Here is a 22,057-nt window from a genome sequence, read left to right on the forward strand (position 1 = left end):
AAAGAGAGAGACAAGAAACAGAGTTTGATTGGAAAGGGTCCTTTTTAACTCTTAAGGTGAATATTATTAATGCCTGAAGTTTTCTATAGAAAAACCTGTGGTCTTCCCTTCCAAGTAATAATGTTTAAAGCAACACTCAGAGGATGCTCAAGGTGATGGAACTTTCTAAGAGCTCCTGCTGCCTCTGGCATAAAGCTTGATTTTACTTCTTTGGTGTTCACAGAAGAAAGGTCCATGTTAGAACAGTCATAGCCCTGACTTGAGGTCTGTTTCAATGTTTAATGAAGTTGGAGGTGTTCACAGAATTTAGTAACTGCTTTTGAGGACAAAACATTCCCATTTGCAAGCTGTTTTTATGTAAGTTCAGCTATAATTTTACACTCATTCTCTTCTGATCATTTTGGACCTGGAAATATTTTTCCTACTACTTTCTTTGATATCCAAAATCAACATCAGGAAAGTAGGACAGAAACATTTTTCTTATTTCTGATTTTTTTGTCTCAGTGGCTGTGGTTGTGAGGGTGTAATTAGCTCTTTGTTTGGTGACCAAGATAGAGTTGGTAATTACCTTTCAGTGATTTTGTTGTTTATTAAGTCCAGAATGATGCAGGCAGAAATGAGGATGGCAGTTGTGTGATAGAGTCTTCATTATTCTCAGGTTTTTTGTTATATGGAAAGGAAACTATCTGCCTCGTTTTGTCTTCTACAGACCTTCCATTTCATTATTCTTTGTGAGCACAGTATTTATTTCATAACTACTTCCTTTCATAGGGTCTCCAATTTTTATTTATAAATGCCTTGTGTGTTCCTCAAGTTCCTTCTTGAAAAACCTTTATTTTATGTGCCCTTTGCTTCCTTTTTAATATTTGAAATACAGTTGAGTTTATATTATTTGATAATATAAAGACTTATAATTTGATAATATAAAGATTTAATAATAGTATACAATGATATATAATAGTAATACATAAGATTAGAAACTGCACTGAACAAATTCATTATCATTATCTGACTTCAAATGTCACATAGATTTCTCATTGCGTAAATAAGCAATAATTACTTGGCTTTAGAGTCAGGTATTCCTGCAGTGTTCATTTGAAGCTGCAACACTGAGATGCTTGAATGTATTATTAAGAAGTGTTCTAAAACCTGGTTTCTTGCTAGAGCATTCTTCCCAGTGAATATTTGGTGGGTTTGGAGTGAAAATATCTTAAGTAGCTGGACTTTCACATCTGACAAGTAGAAATTTGATGTCTGAATTTCTGAGAGGAATGGCTGTTGCCTCAACCACTAAAAGTGCTTCCTTTTTTTCCACAGTAAGTTGTGATAACCTTGCAAGATATCTTGTCATAATAAGATATTAGGGCAAGAATCTGATTCCTGGAAGGACAATTAAGGAAGTATTAGTCCAAATGACCTTGTCTGCATTGAAGCTGTTCTTCGTTCCCTCTTGCATTTCTAGAAGAGCTGTTTTTGCATTGATAGAGGAGCCCACCTTGTGTTCCTTTTTAATAACAGCAAAATACTGCTGGCTTTTAACTTCTTAAATGAGAAAAAAATAGGTCACTTAACATCCTGCAAATTAGAATACTGCTTACCAAGCAGATGCTTGCATGAGGTCAGACTTGGTTCAGTTGTGGAAGGTTCTGTGGTTGGGGTCAGGGAAGCAAGACCTTGTGGAGCTTTATCTGAGAAGTTGTATTAAAATCTTTATTGACTCAGGTGCTGTGATGTTTGTGCTGTTCAGTTTTTCTTCATTAGCTATTGGGGGGCAGCCTTTAGCATTTCCTCCTGCAGCAGGAAGCAGTGGTATTGCTGCCACTGTAACTCAGTAATTCTTAATCAGATACAGTGTGTGAAGTCCTGGAAAAGGGCATTAGAAAGGTACAAAGAGAAAACAGTGGTTTAGAGGAGCAGGGGAAAAAATGGAGGAAGGGCTAAAATCTGATCTGCTACAACAGTAGCAAAGTTATGTCTTCCTCATATAGGAAATTGAGCTAGCACAGGGAGGAATTTACTTTTATTTAAGTGCAGCTCTTTTAGAGGTCTGCTTAAGTTTAAGAGCTGAAAATTCAGCCCTTAAGTTTCTTTTCAAGATACTTTTTAAAATATATATTTGCGGCTTTGTTTAAAGCAAGCGTTGTGCCTTGTGCATTATGTCAAAAGGAAGTGATTTTTACATATGCAATTTGAATACAAAGGCTTTTCCAGTAACACTTTATTCTTAAGTGTAATTTTAGTGTGTTTAGTGAGCAAACAGTATACACTCCTTATTTTTCAAATTATTTTTAAATTTCTGAGATTTTTTTTTGCCAAGTTACTGCAAGTACTGGATATACTGGGATACATTTAGAGCAAATGCATTTCTTCTTTTGTAGCCTCTGGCTACAGTTTCCTCCTTAGTCTGTTGCTCTCAGGAGTTTTATGCCACTGTCAAAGAGCTTATTATATTTGAATTATGCCTTTCAATATGGTTTGCTTGTTTTCTAACAACAACAAAAGCAAAAAACACATACTGAACTATTTATGTCATATGTTTGTTGCTGCATGACATGGTAGAGAAACTGTAGACATATGCTTCAAGCCTGGTCTGGCTTATTCCCTCATGTTTCCTTGCCTTTTGGAAGGAAACATGAGGGAATGCCTTTGGAATAAAGATTATATTACAGGTTGAACCTGCTCAAATACTTTCTGAATGCCTTATGGAATGAGAGATTTAGGATATATTTCTGTTCTTTTTCTTGATTTCTGGTTTGTAAGAATTAATGTATTGTTTTCATATTATTTCCCTCAAATTACAATCTTTTTGTTGTGATTTAAGCGTGGTAGGGGCTTATCTATTAATTGAGCTATTGCTTTTTGTAAGATTTGCTTTAAAAAAATTAAAATATTCCTGTGTTAAAGGATGAAAGTGCAGTTTTGATCTCTAGGGGAGTGATCTTCTGAAAAAAGGATATGCTCACAATCCTCCTCAGATGCCAGAGATATCATAAGCTGATTGAAAGCTAATTTTGCATATAGATGTTTTATGTTGTATTTATACAAGCATGCTTCATTTTTAATATGCTTCCTTGTCTATATGCTGCAGTATTTCTAATTAACCAAAGAGAAATTGTTACCAGAACTGCTGCCATACTGATTAATCTGGTACACCAAAATCTTTGTACTGCTGCATTTGCAGGGCTGGCTCAGTGACTGAAAAGAGGTGACTTTACAGAGGGCCACATGGACACAGTGATAAAGCAGAAGCCATGAGAGCTTTACAAAGCTTTGCAAAACCAAGCAAGAGCTGAAAGTTGTCTCAAAGTAATTCTTGACAATGAGGTGGTGGATAGGGTCCACTGGGCGTCCCATGTAGGTATGCTGGAGTTTAACACACTCTGGGAATTAGAAGATAGTTTATCATATCCTCATTTAATATATGAAGAAAGTAGAGCACAGGCATAGTGAAAAACAAACAGAGTGTGTAATTTCATGTGGTGGGCATATTTTCAGTTTTATGGCAGAGCAGGAGAGCTGTGGTGTTTGAGTTCAGGTTAATTTTGTCTCTGACATTGTATGTGTAGTAACAGCCAAGCTACAGCTGAGAGTAAGTGGAACTCTAAGATTATGAACACTTGCAAAAAGGCAAGTAGGTTTGGGGACTACAATAAATGAGGTAAAATAAGAAATCCACATGTGCTGTATTTCAAAGACTGGTTTTGATCAGGGGTCAGTGTTGCAAAATAGGAAGAAGAACTGGAGAATTTAGCATTTCTTTATGTGCATCTTACTTTAAAGAGTTTAGTAGTGATAAAAAAGAGCTATATTTCTGTACCACCATGGCTACTTGGTTTTGATTTTTTTCCTATTATAGGAGCAGCAGCTACATTTTGGCATATTTGGTAGTCTGATTGGAGTTTCTTTATACGTAAGTCTAAATTTTAGGGATTTCTTCTACAGATAAGAACTTTTGAAATAGTGTTTCATGACAATTCTGAGTACGGTCATTCTTCAAGTTGTTTAATCTTAGAGTTGTCAGAAAACTTGTAAAATTTTAATGTCAAGGATTGTAAACATATGAGATGACATTTTGGAAAGAACTTGTGTTCTAGCTGCAGTATTTCTCCCTCTGCTAGAATATTTTTCCCAGTGAAACCAAGAGCCATGGTTCCATCACACTTTAAAGGTACAGATATAAAATAATGATTTGGTGTACTCAGATCCCTCTCTATCACTTGCAATTGATAAACTCCTGGTGTATAAGAGAAGTTTGTGCTGTGTTACACTCGCCGGGATGGTATTTACATTTTACACTGTTAAGTATAATCTGATTTCTGTTGTTATAGCCTTCAGTTTAGTCATTTCTGGATGTGTGATATTCCAATCTTCCCTGCTGTTACTGCTGCTTTTCGGCTTTGTAGTATCTACGCATTTTATGAGTGTGCATTTATTTTTGTGCCAGATTTTAAAGCTAAAATGTTAAATCAGTTTCAAAACTGATCCCAGAGGATCAGCAGTAATAATCTCCCTCTGATTTTATTACCTCTTTCAGCACTATGCAGTCATCTCTCCTTTAGCCAGTTTATTATCAATACCTTTCCTAGTACTGTCATTTGTTCTTTCAGTGACACTTTCTCTCACATGAGAAAAATTAGAAATATTGTGTCTCGGTCCATAATACCGTGACAAGAATTACCTGATCCTGATGAATTGTGCACACAAAGAAATTCAGGTTTTGCTCCCAGTGTTTGCTTGGCATAATGAGTTATTCCTCATAATCATTCTAAGTATTGCACATTATGTTTAAGGAAGTGAAAGTTGTTTAGTGTCAGTACAGGCCACATGTTTTCTGCCTGATTAATTGCAACAGCTCCAAATAACGTTCTCTTCCTATTCATCTGTGTCCAAAAGCTGGTATTTCTTCTAAGATTGTAAAATCCAAAAAATGGTAGAAAATTTAAGTAAGAAAAGTATGATTTATAGTGAGAGCACTTGTCAATGGATTCAAAAAGAAATTACTGTCAAGTCACAACTCCTGCTTAAACATTGAGTCAGTCTTTGCTTACCTTGTTTCTTTAAAACCGTAGTTTCTGGAAAATATTTGTCTGAGAGTCTGTATTTCTAATGTCATGGTTGCTTTTGACAGTCAAACGCATAAGAGAGTTGTGAATGCTGAAATGTAAAACATCATTATGGCCAGTTGAATATTCTAAGAGGGATTAACTTGTCGCTTTCCAAAAAATTCAGAATGTGAGGATGTCATGGAAAGCCGTGCAATATTTTTGCGTTGTGGTAAATGATTCAAAACCAGACATTTGCATGCCTTCTCACAGATTCAGTTCCAGTTAAACAAAACTGATCTATAATAAATGGTGATGTTTGATTTTAAAAGTTCATGATAAATTAAAAAAAAAAAGTTTGTAATTGAGAACTATGCCAACTTCATTAGAAACACAAACACAGAAGCTGCTCAGTGCATTTTCCCTGGCGAGATAGTTCTGTTATCTCATTCTGCTTGTTCCATAGTTTTTCTGCTTTTCTGTGAATATACCAAAATTAAAAAAAATTCTGGCCCATAATTCTTAAAATTATTTAGTAACTTCTGTACTCTGCCAGCAACCACACTACGCAAATGTATACATGAATGCAAAACAGGTTTCTGATTTCCCTACTTACCCTATGAATATTTTGCCAGAGCCTTTCTATGTTTGTGCCTGCCGAAACTCTTCCTGTCTCAATGTTTTTGTGCTCCTTCCACCCAGTGTGCACTAACTTGATTGTGAGTTTCTTAAAGTGTCTTGAACAAAACTAACACAAAACCTCTAACACACTGGAGCTTTTATGAGGATATCATGTAGGAAAAAAAAAAAATCTACATTTTCACTTTAGCATCAAGTGTGTGTCTTCACATTGCTGGTACTGATTTCTGTGGGTTAGGATATGTTGTGTAATGTTTTGGCTGTGCTTGTGTGATTCAGATCAATAAGTATTTCAGAAACTTGTTTTGTCTCTATTACTGCCTCTCTGTTCCCTTGTACCAGATCAGTGCAACATGTGTATGGAATATTATTGGCAGCATCAAAAGAATCTTCTAATCCCTCTGTTCTAGAGTGATGAAATAATAGAATTTTTCTGAGAAAATCAGGGAATTCCTGTTCCCATATGAAAACAGAGCATCTTGAACTGGATTGAAGTAGTTTCTGGTATCCTGTTAGAAATTTTGATATAATCCTGATGTAGTTCTTAGGTCATGTTATGATTGAAATTCTCTGTAACTGTTCTGCTTGAACACATTGCAGCAGTTACTGAAAAGCAAATGTACGTTTAAGGTAAAAATGCAGCTCATGTGTGAAATGGTTGAGATGCATGTGGTAGTGTGGGATTCTACCACAGGCTTTGACTTACTTTGTGTTTTATGCTAATGAGACTTCTTGGCTGAAAGTATCTGATGGTGAGATAGTAGTTTGTACAACATTGAAATAGCACCAGTAATAATCTTACTGAAATTGGTAATTATGTTAGCATAATATATTAAGTAGAAGAACTCTGAATGCATTATCTTCGGTGAGTTACCTTTTTGGTACATTTCTAGTCTAATAGATCATTTTGAACCACAATATTATTTCAGTGTACATTTATGACATTCAAATCTCAGCTCTGGGCAGGCAGTACTTAACCACTGTTACATAATTTTGTATACGCCTTGGTTCCAGATCCATGAGAAGAAAGAAGGTAATTTCCATCAAGGTTTTAGGCAGTGTTATGTTTATTAAAAGAAGCAGCATTGAGTTGGCTATCAGTTTTGCAGGCTGTTGGGCTGTCTTATTTTTACTGTGCTTTTGCCAAGGAGGTTGGAGCAGATGATCCTTGTGGTTCTTTCCAACCTGGTGTTTTGTGATCTGTTTAGACCAGGTCATCTCAAACTGAGTACTAAAAATTTGATATTTAAGTAGTGGCCATTGCTTTCTGATGTTTCAACACAGAATAGAACCTGTCTTTGAATCTGTGAAAAAGAATAGTGTTAGGTACATGGGTAACTTTGCTTACTTAGGAAGCATTGTTTTCTCATAATGCTTTGGTAATGGTGATGATAATGTCAAGCATGGTGCAAAAAAGTCACCATTTTTTAAAAATAAACACTCTGCTGAAAGCCATTTGGCTGGTGATGAGTTCAGGGTCTCCTGGTTGGAGATGAGGCGCAGGCACCAAGATCTTTAATTTCACACTGCTGAAAAAGTTTCAAACAAGTAAAACTAGGGGTTTTTTATTCAGACTTCTCCTGATGCAAATCAACTATAACACATGTCCCAAGGAAGTTTTTTATTAACTCTGCTTAGATATTATGTTAATAAATCATTTATAGATGCAACAGATCTGCTTGCTAGTTTAAGTTGGAAATTGCTGTTCCTTGCTTTAAAAAATTTGCTTTCTATTTGTTTTCCAGAAAGAAAAGCAGTGCTTGAGTCTCAGCCAGACTGATTAATTCATCATTCATCAAGTCACATATCCCTCAATTTTCTAGGAATTAATGTCAAAACTAGCTAAAACTGCTCATTATGCAAGTTCTGAAGTGCACCTTCTGTAACATTACATATAGCCAAAGACTTACTGTGAGACTCCTTGTTAACCATTAGGTGCACCAGAGCCAAGTAATTCTACTTAAACAGGCAAGCAACAATGAGATTAGCTGTAGGTTAAGTGACTCAAAATAGCAGCTTTGATCCTCCAAGTGACCAGCAATTTAAATGGTGAGGAGACCAGACAGAAAATAAGCATGGGGGTGAGGGAAACAAAGAAGAGGAGGATTAGGAGTGACTTCTGAGAGCTTGAGGGATGGTGTGTGTGTTGCACTTTTGAATATTCCTAAATAAATGTTTGTTCTAGGATAGTATTCTCTGACTTTTTTTAAAATTATGAATTGAGCCATGGCTGTCACTTAGTAGCTGCAGTTCTCCATTTGAATCTCTGTCTAGTACAACACATGTAATTCAGGCACATCAGTCATATCCTTAATCTATAATAAAAAAATCAGCAATGCTGTGAAGTGTGTAGTTTCTTACTATATGTTCTCTCATTATAACTTCTTGATATGAATTCTATGATTGCATTCAGTGATAGGACTAAAAATGAAAAAGCTGGAATTACTTTCCATAGTTTTCTCTGAGATGCAGGCTTGTGGTTCACCTGGGTGCTTCAGCAAACTTGTCTCTTGCCTGAGAACCAGCTGACTTTTACCACCCTCCTCTTCAGCTGTCTGTGCAAGGTGTTGCTTTTCAGCATTTTCAAGACTCAGACGTCTCTCTCTGAAAAACTCCTCCTTTCTGCAGTTAATGGCTTTTGTATGAATATCAAATGTGAAAAAGAAGAGTAGAAAAAATATTTGTTGTTACTAAATCAACAGGCAGGCTAGGAGTTTGAAGCACATCTTCATGTCCTGCTGTTTACTGTTTTTTGTTCTTTCCATTCTACTTCCGTTCATGTTCATACTCTACAGCAGAGAAAAGTCAAGGAAGCTGGTCTTCCTAGAAGAAAAAATTCCCAGACTGTGTAACATCCTGCTTGGTATCCCATGGTCAGATGATGGATCAGTGCTTCAGTCTCTTACAGAATTCTCACTCAAATTCTCTCAATCTGAAAAACACACAGGGTAGAAGAACCTCTGATGAAACGCTGATAAAATAAAAATCCAAACCCTCATTATACAGGCCAGAAATCTGTTATTTTGAATGTAATTCTAGTGTCAAAAAGGAAAGCACCCTTTCCTGTCTCAAAACAGCAAAATAAAAGAAAGAACCTCTTTTAAGAAGTATTGGGGACAGGAGACTTCTGGTGAGTGTCCTAATTCACCTTGAGATCCTTCTGGACATGGTCAGAAACAAACCTCTGCATTTTCACATGGAATTAGCTTAACACAAATGAAAAGCTAATGCCAAATAATAGTATACAATTTATCTTCTTTTTGCAGTGCTTTTATCTGCTTTTAGCATGGCCACTGTGATGCAGTGCTTTGGGGCTGCCTTCCCACCATGACTCCAAACTGAGCAACAAGGCACAATGTTTACTTTTCACCCTTTAAAAAAGTATTTTGAAGTTCTGAGTGATACAGCAAATAAAAAAAAAAATCAAATCATTACAGAGGTGAGAGGATTTTTATGTTTCTTCACTTCTGCTTTCCTTGTGGATTTGGAGTCATTTATGTCCCTCTTTGGCTCCTTCCAGTGCTGGGTTCTTCCACCCTGTGCAGTGTCCTCCCTGTGGAGGACTTGGCTGAGGATTTAATGAGAGGGTCGTGATTTCTCACCTGGCTGTGGAATTGCACACAGGAAATGATGCAGTCTTGTTGCTTGTTTTTTGTCAGTATACAGCCTTGCCTGTGTATGCCCCTGTAAGGAGCTCACTCTTTTTCTTGCTGCCTCCATCAAGGCTTTGATTCAGTCTGCACCAACATTGGTCAGATCGGTGGTTGACATGGAATGAATAATAACATGAAGTAATCTAAATTTCCAGTGAAATATAAATTTTCTTCCTTCCATTGCACATATATAGGTGCTTTTACTCTCCTCTTCCCTGTCCCTGAAAACAGTCACTTTGCATTTCTTGTGTTCAGTAGCAGTGTCTTCTGCTGTATTTAACAACTTGTGAATAGAGTTCCTTCAACACAGTTTTTTGGGGGTTTTTATCTGATAACCAAGAAGTAATAAATATGATGCTGTATTTACAATACAGTAAAGAACATGTTCAAGCTGAGGAGAAGCAAGAGAGATTATCCTAAATTTAGTTTCATTATTTCAGGAGTAGTAGGTTCTTTGCTCCTCACTGCTCTTTTTACTTCCTCACTAGGAAGGAATCTTCTTTCCTATTAGCATTTAACCTCTATACTGTTAATTTAGGGCACAGTTAAGTAGAAAGCAGATTTGGAAAAGCTATTCTTCTTTCTGTCGTTTTTGTTCTTTTCCCCCACCTCCCCTTTTTTTTTCTTGGAGAGGGGTAGATATTCTTAACAACACTGACTTCCATTAAAAAAAGAGGAATCCCAAGTATCTGTGTAACTGCGGAATAAACCTTTATTGGGCGTAGAACGAAGAAAGCAATGGTTCTGTGCAGCACATTAAAATGGCTGTATAGTAGTGCTGTTTTTGGAAACATTCTTCTTCTTCTGGGGAGTCTTTCAAAAAAGAAATGAAATCTAGAGCCCTACTAGACTGGGAGAAGAGCAGTAAAACATATAGGATATAGCAGTGCTTCTTCACACGTTGCAAGGGCTATGGCAATTATTTGATGTATATATTTGTTCGCTTGGGATGGCATTGGTTTTCTTCTCCATGTAAATTATTTTTTTTAGTCTTCAGGGTTTACTTGCACCTTTGCATCTTGTCTTTGTTCTGTTTCCCACATAACTCAGGAACAACAAATAATTCATACAAATTTTTGTAATGTGTTCCCTATTCCTGAATATTTTATGTGTCCTTAAAATATGTTCTACTTTCTTCTGTGTTTCTCCCCCTCCCTTTAATACATTTTTAATAGTCTTTTATTGCTGATCAAATAAATGGATGGAAGAGAGATAAGATCAACCTCATATTAAGACTATATATCCTTCTTTTGGAAAAACAAAAAGCATTAAGTGATCTCGGAACTCATTTCTGCCCAGACCTCCTTTTCCCTCACCTCCCGTAATTCTTGGTGTGTTTGTAACTGTGTATTTATTCCTGGAGGAAGATAGAAAAGGATTAAGGAAGAGTTGCCATGGGGTGCAGTATGGACGCAGCAGGTTAGTTTGTTTCTTGATCAGTCCCAGCAATTTTCTAGTGATTTGCGACTAATAGCTTGCTTGAGCTCAGGGCACTTATAAATATCCCTGATAATTAAAATACAGGGATATGTAGGTGAGCCCTATACAGCTATACATATAGAGAATATATCTGTATTATTTTTAATATATAAGAATATACATTAAAAATTTGTTAGATTGTCCAGACAGCTTCTGAGGAACACTCTTCTGTGAATTGCTTTCTTTGTATCAGCAGTGGATCTTAAAAAATTAATATGTAAAATGTTTTTTTGACTGTTGTTATCAAAACCGGTGCAAGTCCTCAGTTTATGCTGTCTGCTTTACTCTCAGTATTTTTCAATGCCATGAGCTGTTTCAGGGGCTGTGTGTGGTTGTACTGAAAAGCAGAGAGCAGAGACTGCATATCTAAAATGAGAATCAAAAGGAAAGAAAACATTTATCTGCCTAGAAATACGTGTTAAGGTTTTTTAGCATAGGTAGTAATTTGCAGTGTAACAGCTGGGCATATTCTGGATTCCTCGTTAGCCTCTTCTTTCAGGATTTCTTTGACAGATGGCACTCACAGATGGACATAACATTCTTAAGGAGCTTACTCTTTCTACTCCCTTACCCGCCAGTAACTCATGATACTATTAGAAATCTAAAAGCTTTGACATGAATTAGCCTTACTTAGCAGACTTTAATTTTTTAATCTTTCGAATATGCTGTGGGGTAGTGGTGCTTGTGGAGTTCTTAATCTGTTTACTTAAGTTCTTAGAAGCCAAAATGGAATTCCAATGAAGTTGACATGGCAAAACATGGCAAATATACTGTAATTTTATTGCTTTTTTAATTGTCATGATAGTATTTCTTTTTCTTATCTTCTGGAGGAAAAATATGGAATGATACAAAAGAGTACAGTTTGACAACCCAGAAACAGTCCTGTCAGCTGAAGTTCGCAGAGCTCAAGCAATTTGCTTGGTGATCCATTGTAACTGCATTGAAATCTGAAGTAGATAAACCTAATATTTAGAGTTGGCTGCTCAATGAAGCTTGTTTCTACCACCATCAGCTTAAATTAGTTTGCTTTTTACTATTTCAAAATATCATCTAATAGGGTGCCTCAAAAAAAGAGCAAACTGTGCTCAAGATACTTGAATGAACTTCCTGTGATAGTTACTTGTTTGTCATGTACTTGATATCATTTCTCAATATTCATGCAACTTTGGGCTTGAAGGCCATTTTTCTTTCCAATGTTGATTCAAACGGCAGTTTTCCCTGATGAATGTTGTTGGTGTGGAGTTTCTGTTGAGGAATGTGAAACTATAAGCAGAGTGATCAGGTCCAAAAAAAGCATTGTGACAGCTGGGCAGGTTAGAGAGGCAAAAATAATGAGTGCCCTCAGCCAGGTCCTCTGCTGTGTGTATTTGTAACTTATTAGAAAAGTAGAAGAACACCAGATGGAGATAGAAACATGAACTCCATTTTTTTTGTTTTGTTTTCTGAGTGCTGTGTAAATTCAAGATGCCCAACTCTTCCTTCACAAATAGTACGTAGCCTGTGGCACTTCTGGTTCATGGCTAATTTTTAATTGTGTTCTTTTACTTTAGAGCCCTTTGCTAGGTGAGCAATCCACTCCCTGCCATCCCATTTTTCTCAGGGGCTCCTTCATTTCAGGTTGTTTCAGTATTTTCAGTGTAGGCACAGTTAGTCACATAAGGATATAATTTAAACACCTCTTTTGAATCTTTCTGCCTGCAAGTAGTTGGGTTCTGAAGAACCTTCTGTAAGCAAACAGCCCTAATATAAATAATTTTCTTCTGCTTGTGTTGAAGTGCTCTGTTCTAGGGAATGTATATTCCTGAGAATAGTCTTTCATAATAATAAAAATGCATGCATATAATCACTGCAAAATTACAAAACAATTTAGCTCGTGAACGCATGGTGAGAAAAGTAATCCATGCACTGGAATAAGTAGTCTGGGCCAGGATAGTGCCTAGTTTGCATCTTCAGTGAATTTCTTGCATGTTTTGTTACCTGAAAGTCTTCCTATAAGCCTTGCTTTGCTCCTGGGTATTTTAAATATATATATGCACACATGTGTGTGCTGTCGCCATTCCTATGAGGAGATGAATCTTCTCTGATAGCCAAGACTTTTTACACAGAGAAAATCTGTGTGACAGGGCGGTGCTGAGGCAGAGACAGGCAGAGCAGAGGGCTGCTCATGGAGTCGTGTCTGGTGGCTTCAGGCCAATCTTGCCAGCACTGATTAGCCTAACATTTTAAGCAATGTCAGAGACTAACCTTGATTGCAGAGCATTTTGGGATAAATAGGGGCTTTCTGTTAGTCAGACTCTAGATCAGGGAAAGGAAGCTTTTAATTTTAACAAATTTTGTAAGCCTGACTGTTACTAAGTGTCAAGATACAATCAACACAGTTTTGTGTTTTTACCTGTCATGTCCCTGCGGAGTTGAGAGAGAGACTTTGCCAGTTCTAATGAACTGCAATTTCCAGTGCAAAAATAGGTATGTTCTTAATGCTATGACTAAAGATACTTTCTGTCTTGAGCCACAAGAAGTCAGAAGTATGTAGGCTGCTACAACTGAACCTGTAGTAATTTGGCGTTACTGCATTTCAGAATTAGGTTTGAGGAGCTTTGGTACAATATAATCAGAAGGATATTAATGAAATAAAATTAAAAAGGCAGTTTTAGTCACAATTTCAGAATTGCGTGATGGGTGAAGTTGAAAGGGACCTCTTTAGGTCAGCTAGTCTAACCCTTCTGCTCAGAACAAGGTCACTGAGAGCAGATTCCCAAGACCCATTTCCCGTTGGATTTTTTGAGTAGTCCTTTCAAATTAACTTTAATTCTGGGTTGGCTTTGATCACTGAATGGCACAGTACCCCCAGAGCTTTACAATATTGTGCTGTAGTTCTGCAACTTGTTTAATATAAGAATACTTACCTCATTTCCAAAGTGTTGTCTCCTTGATTTTTACAAATTGCATTCAGTTAGTAGTGATTTTTACTAATTTCCTGTGTTGGTTTTTGGACTTCTCAAACCAAGTATTTGTTTTCCAAATCAGTTTTTGTTTCTGGAAAAAGAAATAGTTAAAACATTCCTGTTTTGTTTCTCCCATCTTGTGTTTGTGCCTCTTTCGAAACTTGTACAATTGTACCTCAATCTTTTGCAGCGGGAGAGACCATCATAAAAAGCTATTAAAAGCTATTAAAATTACCCAAAAAGAAATAAGGTACAAAGCTCTCATATTTTCATGTATGAAATTTTGCTCAATTATACTAGACTGTTCAAGATCAATGCATTATTAAACATTCAAATGTTCAATACTTTATGTGTGCCCAATTTTATATTTGAGTCCTCACAAGATTTTTTTTTTGTTGACTTGCAGTAACTCAGCTGCAAGTCAACCCTGAGGAAAGTTACAAACTTCTATATTTTTGATCCTCTGTGAGAGGCCAGTTAATTTGGTTTTGGGCTTTTTAATTTGTTTTTAACAGTTCCTATGTCAAACCATTTCAATTAACTTCCATTTTTTAAAATTTGAACTTGTAAAAGTTTCACAATGCATTGGACTTTCTCTTACATGCTGAATTGTTTGGCATAAGGTATTGTCTTTCTGATAATGTCTACCACTCTTTTATTCTTATTTCATTTGTGTTTAAAATCACATCTGTATATCAGCCTTATAAAGTAGCAAATTTACAATGGTTATCAAATAGCACAGTGTGTTCCTGGTCTGTAAAGCTGACAAGACAATAGAAATAATCCCTAGGCAATCACAAGTGACTTTGCCCTGATATCTCTTTAAAATGCTGCATGAGGGGCTTAACCTGCATGTGAGGGTTTTTTCCATAGATGCCTGGTTCTGCCAGCTGATTAGCGTTTTAGAGGAAGACAGTAGATATGAGGAGTATGTAGCTGCCAAGCATTTATCCAAAATTTTTTTTCAAATCACCCCTTTTACTTATTATTTGAAAAGAAGGGAAAAAATGGGCATAATCAGCTTTTAAAGTAATTATTCTTGGTTTGCAACTGTTACCGTGTTTGAGATATCCATTACTTGGAAACAAATACATATGCACAAAGCCCACAGGGAGACATTTTTCTGAGGTAAATTAATTCTAGGGTATTATAATATGATGTGGTGAAGCATATATTTATAAGCCAGTAACTACACTCTGTTCAAGTGTTCAGGAATGAATATGAGTGCCTGAACAAACTCAAGATATATATGTGTTGGCTCATGTACTCATTCCCTGTTGCTTGTTATTATTTCCTTTATTAGCATTTGAAATTCATAAAGAACATTGGATACCATAAGGTAAACACTGTGTTGTGTCCAGAATACTTGCCTGAGTGGCAGAAATTAAAGACTGTAGAGCAAAGGATTGGGAGAGGACTTGGAAAGTTCAGCTAGTACTTTTGGGCTGCAAGGCAGGATCAAACTGTAGCTAAACTAGTCCTGACGGACATTTGTCTGACTGGTTTTAAAAGAAAAGTGATGGAGATGATGACATTTCCTGAAGCAATTTGTTCCAGTGTCCTATTGTCATTATTATGGAAGTGATTTCTAATGTTTCACTTGAGTATCTTTCATTGGTACTTAAATTCATTACTTTTTGTGTTACCACACTCAGTGTGGGTGAGGATTTAATTTAATCTGGTTTGCATTATATACTTCAAGTCTGTGGTGCAGATTCTTCATAGTAAAAGAGGAATGTAATGTAAGTACCTTACTTTTAGTGAAAAATGAAGTTATTTCTCTGAGTCTGGATTAGGGATTAAAAAAAGTACACTTTGGCAGAAAGTACGGTCTGCAGCTAGGTTAGTTTGGAAGTATCTGATTCTGTAGGTGCTGCACTAAATGTACTGCATGCAGTACATGGAGCCTTGAATTTCGCCGTGTTTTAAATTTAGTTTTGTGATATTACTAAGAATAAAACTTGGTTAGGATGTGTGACAATATGAATATAAAATTGTCCACATTGATCAATAAATAATGACTTTGTCACAGATCTAGAACCTTTATTGTCGTGGTTTGGTTGATGTTTCCAACTAATTGATGAGGGTCTGTCCATTGAATGTAAAGATATTTAGAGGAATCTCCTGCTGCTTAGAGTAGAGAGATTCTTTTAGCAGAGCTGAATTTCTGGGTGAATTCCTGGAACAGCACATACATAATAATTTATTATCAAGAGTTAAAGAGAAAACAAGGGAGTTTTACAGTGTTGAGATACTACTTAAGAAAAAATAATTATAAAATAAGGTTGATTATAGCATTTATTTCTTCCCTGTAGTTGCTTTTCTTATTAAGGCTTAAATTCTCAAGTGTTCAGTCTTTGGCTATTCCTGTTGACTTCAGGGCTATAAGGAACGCTACTGCATCGTGTTTGCTTGTAAGCTTTAGTTTGTCAGCTTTACATGAAGCAGGTTTTGTTTAGTATACAAACATGCTGCAATGGTTTGGGTGCTATATAAATCATAAGGCTAAGATCAAAGTTATTTAAACTATTTTGGTTTCAATCGAAATACGTGCTTTTTGGATTTCACCCAAAAATGAAGGAGTGTCTGTTTAGGAGAAGGCATGGTAGAGTCTTGATAAGAGACACGGTTAATGAAGTACAACATATTCCAGTTTTCTCATGCTGCTATCTTCTGCAGCCTATCTTGTTGGGTTTGCTAAAGAATAACTGCTGACTGTCCAAATCTAATTTGGCTCAGTGCACATTGGTCTTTCTGCCAGATGGAGCCTGTTTCTACTTTTGCTCATCAGAATTCAGATAAACCGTAGTTGGCAGAATATGGCAATGCTGACTTTGATATAACCCAGTTCACTGTAATGGAAAATAGAAACAACCTGCTGGACATCAATGTCCATACATTTGACTGTGAAAAAAGGCATTATTTGACCAGCATTCTTGGTGGAAGTTCACCAGTTGTTTCACTCTGCATATCTAAAGCAAGCTGTCAGTGGAGCATCACAGAATACCTTAATAAAAACTTGACAAGCACCAAATTTTCTCATTTCATTGGAGTGCTGCCAAAACCAAATGTCTTCATTTTTAATTCTGGATGTAGCATTTCTTTGTGAGAGAGGTATATGGAGGGAAAGTCTGCCTGAAACAACAGAAGGGAGTGAAAGAAGCAGTTTGCCAAACTTCTGTCCTGACTAAGGATAATCCTGTGTTCTGAAGGAATTTTGTATAAAAAGTTCAGGCATTCTGACGGTGAAGTCTTGATTGTGTTTTTTCTTTAGGTAGGTAACTTGGCAAAGGATGGCATTTCTTGTTGTTAGAGTGAATAATTGTAATCATTGGTGTCTGCTTTTAACCTTTTGATTTATATTTTTGGGGAATGCTCTTGCATGTACAATGAGCAAATAATGTGATGTGAAATCTTTAATTGGTAACAAGCTTTCTGGATCAGTTTCTCTGTGCCAGCAGTTACACCTGAAACTAATTTATTTTTCTCAAATGCTGATGTTTTAATTTGCATTGGTAGCATTAAAAAATACTGCTCATGTGAATTTTTCACGAAAAAATAATTTAACGTAAGCTATTCACTTTGTTCCTTGCTATTCAAGGATAGCATGTCTTGAGGCATGTGACCTGTTTGGGAAAATTAATTGATTTCCATGCTTTTCTAATGTTAGCATTAGGAATAAAAATTTGTTCTCCAGATTATCTCTTTCTTACCTACTAAGCTCAAATGAACTAGTAGCTCAGCTATCAGATTGATCCTTTGATTTCAGACTGGTTCATTTCTTTATTCAGGATCAGCTCACATCATGGTTGTTGCATTTAGAGCAGTGTGAGTCCCTTTATTGTCATTTCAGTTCTGCTGGTTTTTTAAGAGCTCAGCTGTGTATGCAAGGACATCAGCATCCTAAATGTTTATTCCAAGGAGGATATGTTGGACATATTAAGAGATCCCTAGTTGTGCCACTTTCGTTGATCTTAAGGAGAAGGATTTGCTTTTTCCTCCATTTCTGTCTGATCATTTAGGTTTTGAAAGAAAAAATAATAATACAAATGAATAACTAAACCAAGTAAATTCTGCATCATAATTGTGCAGTTACCAAGAAGAAGGATCTCTACTGGTCACAAAATCTTTAATGCCCCTAGGTATTTTATCACATAAACTTAGAAGATAGAAGCCTGTGGGTTGACCCACTGGCACAGTCTGTGCTCATGTTTGACACAACTTCTGTCAATCATTCTGATACCATTCTTGAAATAATTGTCCCTCTATTTTTGATGCTTCTTCCATTCTGTTTGTCTGATCCCCTCCTCCACGAAGCTGCTCTCAAAACAAAATTAGGATTCTTCTAAATCTGCTTCTTCCAGTTCTGTAGACCTGAGGAACTGAATGTGGTCTTGCAAATAACAGAATTGCACTGATCCAGTGATTCAAGGAATGGCATAGATGAACCTCAGGAACATGTATGTCTTGAAGCCGTAAGATGATCAGATAATTCAAGTTGTAAGGAATATAAGGGAGTTTTCTAGTCCGAATTTCAATATGCAAGACCTCACGATTCCTCAAGTTTCCTTTAGGATCAGAAATGAATCCAGGGAAAAAAATACATTCACGTGTATTAAAAATTCTTTTTTAGTTTATTTTACAGCTGGAATGTGCTATGGATTTAGCATGTCTCAGAGGGAATACTTTTTCTTGAGTCTTACTGAACAAATGAAATTCTACTCTGGCTCATTAACAGAGAAATCAAAACAAATGGCAATAATCCAGGTATCTGCTGTAGTCCTATTTCAGAATATTGTTTATATTAACACAGTTAGTATGTAAAATGTTTGGGTTTTAATTACAGCTTAAGAAAGTAAACAGTTCTAAAGAGTGGTGAGTGAAGTCATCTGGGTAAACATGCCAATCTGAAGAACAGCTCCCCAAATTAAACTAAGAAGCGTTATAAGGAAGGATTAATTAGAGATTTTTCTTTTTTTGTTTGGTTTTTTTTTCATTAGCCTTCACACTCATTTTTGGTGCAAGTGAAGTGTTCAGTGTCACACACTGTTCATGCCTATTGCGTTCTCCAGAAAATAGCAGCAAAGCTGCTGTGCAGTGCTGATTTTCTCCTGCAGTCAAGGCCAACAAAGCTTGGAAAAGTAGAAGTTGCTCCTGGACGCTCTGTTGGAGTCGAAGTTTAAATAGGTATATGTGTTTCCAGAGAATTTTATTTGGTTCAGATTTCTGGTTCCTTTGATGCTGTTAAATCACTCATTGAAAAAAAAAAGTGTTTCTTTGGGTATGTTGAGTTCTTGTGTTCCTTTAATTCAGTGCAGAGCATATTTGAAGAATTTGTACTAGCTTGGCTTGTGCCAGGCCCAGCTCTGGCAACCTGCCCCCCTTGCACATTGAGCTTCCCCCAGAAGCTGCTGTCAGAATAGAGCTGAGCTGTCTGGGACTTGGTCAGGCTCAGAGTGTGCAGAGAGCACAGTGGTGTCAGAGCAATTGCCCCGATTCAATTCTTGTTCCCACAGTAAATCTGGCTCATAAAACACCTTTCAAATGTTTATATTTCTTGAAAGTGAATTGTATTTCATATTTCAAGTGAGCTGACCTTTTTCTTTTATTGCAGTGAACTAATTACAGAGTTAGTAGGGTATTTGGGCTCCACAGCCTTCCAGCCAGGTGATATTGGTTGCTTGACTGAGCACCATGGTTCTTGTTGGGTGATGTTTAAATGGTCTGCCCACAATCGCCTCGTAACTCTTATCTACAGAGATTCAACCCAGTGGTCTATTCATTAAGCCATATAACTTTTCATTATTTGCACATTGATTTTGCCAGATTTTAGCTACTTGTTCTGGAATTTTTGTTCCTTAGTATTTGCCTGAAGCAATAAGTGTTCCTCCTTCCAGAAACAAGATCAAGAAACATGGATTGCTTTTCCTATGTAGATTTTTCAATTAATAAAATAATTATTACAAAACCAGTGAGAAAATCTTCTTCTGTGGGATGTGGAGACTTGAAATTCAGGAGAGAATCCTCCGTGAGTTATGGATATATTTTCATTCCTCTGCCTCCCCACTGGATATTTTCAGGTCATAATTTTTCCCTCAATATTCCACTTGATAGAAGTTCCAGAGAACTCTGTGCAGAGTTTGATCCCTATATACTTTTCAATTTTTTTTTTCTGCTGTAGCTTTGCACTGCTTCAGAGCTGTAATATTGAAGGAATTTGGGAAGATGCTGATAAATAGACACCAGAGACAGCATGGAGTGTCTCTATTACTGATAGTTCTCTTCCTTTTGGTGCCAAAGATTTCTATGCAAATTGGACAGGAACTGGACATGAGGAAAGGGGATAGTTGTTCTGTATCACAGGAATAGGAAGCCAGTGGGAACAGGACTGTGAGTAAATGGTGACTGCTGAGAACTGACGTGGGATTAAAAAAAAGATTAGTTAAATTTAAACAGACAGGGAGATGAGGACTTAGAAGTGAAGAAGCTGAGAGAGAAAGAAGGAAATAGAAGGGGAGGAAATTTGGGGTTGATAGGTTGTGGAGGATTGGACATCTCAACTTTTGAGGTAACTATAGGAGAGATAGGAATAAAAATGCAGTTGAGATGGAAGTAGAAGGAACCAGTCCCTACAGTGAAGAAACTAGGATAAGCTGGGGAAGGTCGAGTGAATGCGGAGAGAATAGCATATTCTCTTCAGAACAGGATCAGTTCTGTTCATTTAAGAGAATAAACAGATGTCATTCAAAACAAAACCTGGAACAAAACTCATCATTCTGATGTCATCTAACTGCTGCAGGCTCAGTAGGGATGCAAGGTTTAAGACATTATTTTTTTCCCATAATCACCACCTTCACACTCTTCAGTTACACTGGCAATAATTACTCCCGTTCCTTGTTCCCCTCTGGGGATCATAATTTTCCTTCCCTTTGCTTATAGCCTACTCTGCTCTGCAGGTACCAGCAATTCTTGTCTTTCAAACTGTATTTCATTAATGTAGTTCAGAATTCAGAACAGTTGTTCATAGCCCATAGCTTCTGTTACAGGAGCTGAAAAGAATCTGTATTATTAAGTCGGTCTTTTCTTTTTTCCTTAACTGTAAAAATTGTTCATATGAAGTTATTACTGAGCATTACAAAAGCCTGAAGATTTCTACAAATGCAGAAAATTTTCTGCAAGAAATCACTCCTTCAAGTGCATTCAGTGTTCTTTGCAGGTTTGGTTTTGCACAGTGTTGACAACACAAGGAGATTTTTCATGTTTTCGTGCTGTTTTGTGAGATTGAATGGGAGAGGTTGGGATGATGATGATTATTATTATTAGTGTTATTATTATTTCTCTTGGGAATATATTAAAAGATAGAACATGGATAAATGGAGCCTCAGGGGTGACTCATGTTTTTGTTTAGCTTGAACTAGGTCCAGCTTTTAGGAGGATCTGGATTTTAGGTGCATGTTTTTGCAAAGTGTCTTAAACTGAAGTTATAATTCCAGCAGTCTCAATGGCATGTGTTTGTTTTTGTTTAGAAGCGTGTTTAAGGAATGTTTTTGGTGGGTGAATACAAAACAAACAAAGCTATCTCAGTCTGGAGGCTGCAATTCTTTGGCATATTCAGTGTCAGCAAAAATCAAGTGGAAGAATGGTCTTATAAGAATGGATTTGGTTATTTTTTTCTGATTTACTTTGTAAAGAATTGTCTTTATGCTCAGTTGCAAGTTGTGAAAGTATGATTTCTTACAGTGTCTGCTTTCTACTTTGTAAATATTTCAGTGTATTAGAAAGTTGCCTAAAGTTTGTTTTCAGCATGGGCTGCTACTTGTCTTTGAGTAACACAAATTCAGGAAGTACTTTTTTTCCAAACAAATTGTTACCTTATTAATTGTCACCGAGTGTGTGACACTGTGACACCTTTATGTCATAGCTTCTATAAGGTTGTTCAAGCTGTGGTTCTAATTTTTTTTCCATTGTAAATTATCTGTAAGCCTTGTCTAGAACTTGATTTCTAGTTGGGAAGAAAAAAAACCCAAAACAACAAAAACCAAACACCAAAACCCCAACAACAAAATTTGCTCTCAGGTGCAATGTGAACATTTTTGCTTGTGAATATTTTGAGATTTGTCTGCAAAGCAATCAGTGACATTCATTTTATAATGTTAACTATTTCGGGATTTCATTGGCCTTTGTTCTCTTGTAAAATCTAGGGGTTGTTTTCCAGCTCCAGTATAAGCATGCATCTTCCACTTGAAAGCATTTCACTAAAATTCTTCAGATGATTTAAAATTTTTATATACAAAAGCTC

At 36.5% G+C, this 22,057-nt stretch overlaps 1 protein-coding gene across 4 annotated transcripts in view; it reads left to right on the forward strand.

The window, feature by feature from the left end:
* CDC42BPA (CDC42 binding protein kinase alpha) overlaps positions 1-22,057 on the forward strand; it is a 185,428-nt gene that overhangs the window by 80,382 nt on the left and 82,989 nt on the right. The window lies entirely within an intron of this gene.

This window comes from Chamaea fasciata, unplaced genomic scaffold (genome assembly GCF_029207755.1).
Source record: "Chamaea fasciata isolate MVZ Bird 193981 ecotype frontalis unplaced genomic scaffold, bChaFas1.0.hap1 SCAF_3, whole genome shotgun sequence".
Lineage (NCBI taxonomy): Eukaryota > Metazoa > Chordata > Aves > Passeriformes > Sylviidae > Chamaea > Chamaea fasciata.